Below are 1069 nucleotides of genomic sequence, written 5' to 3' on the forward strand. Positions count from 1 at the left end.
GGTCTGCATTATCTTATCCTTTATGGCCAGAAGAAGTCCTATGGTCACTTATCTTTCCTCATCTTACTTAACCTCTTGGCAATACCTTACTTAGCTGATCAGTTCTTCATTCTTGAAACCACCTCTTGTCTTGGCCTCTGTAGCACCATATTCTCCTGATTTTTTTCTCTTATTCCTCCTTCTCAAACTGCTTTACTGGTCCTTACTTCTCTGTTTGACCTCAAAATATTAAAATGTCACAGGGCTTAACCCTATTTCTTCCATTTTTCTACTTCTACAGTTTCTCATTATGTATTCTTCAATGGCATTGTCCCATCTATTTGCTGACATCTACAGAATCTGTATCATTAGATCTGACCTCTCCAATGAGCTTAATTTGTACTGAGTACATTAATATTGAATGATCTATTTTAAAACTACATTTGAATACCCAAATGATTCTTAAATTTAACATATGCCTACCCTATATTTCCCTGATTTAAGTAAATTCTACCACAATTTACCTCGTTCTTTAATCCCTATAACCAAGGGTCACCCTTGAGTCTTCTCTGCATCCTCATGTTTAATTTCTCACTCACTCTGTTTGGTTCACCCTCAGATTACATTCTAAATCCATTCAATTATTTTCATTTCCACTGACACTATTCTGGTCTAAGTCACAATTATTTCACCAGGATTACTCTTAATAAATTTCTTTGTGTCAACTCTTGGCCTCTCACTGTCCTTTTCTCTGCAGAGAAACTGGGATGATCTGTCAAATGGATACAATATAATCATATTACTTTCCAACTCAAGATGCTCTAGGAATTTCCCATTTCACTTGGGATAAAATCAGATTTCTTTTTTATGACCTGTAAAATTCTTAAATGATCTTACTTTGCACAATCATTGTTATATTTTTATTCTACCACTTGCCACTTGCTTTACTTGGCCAAGCTCATCCTCCCCCACCTAAGGTGTTCACGTATGATGTTTTCTCTGCCTTAAAACTTTAACTCCTGATTTTCCTATATCTGAATCCTTCATTTTAGTATTCTGAGCTCAAATACCATATCCTCTGGGCATTCCT

Source organism: Lipotes vexillifer, unplaced genomic scaffold, assembly GCF_000442215.2.
Source record: "Lipotes vexillifer unplaced genomic scaffold, Lipotes_vexillifer_v1.1 scaffold331, whole genome shotgun sequence".
NCBI lineage: Eukaryota > Metazoa > Chordata > Mammalia > Artiodactyla > Lipotidae > Lipotes > Lipotes vexillifer.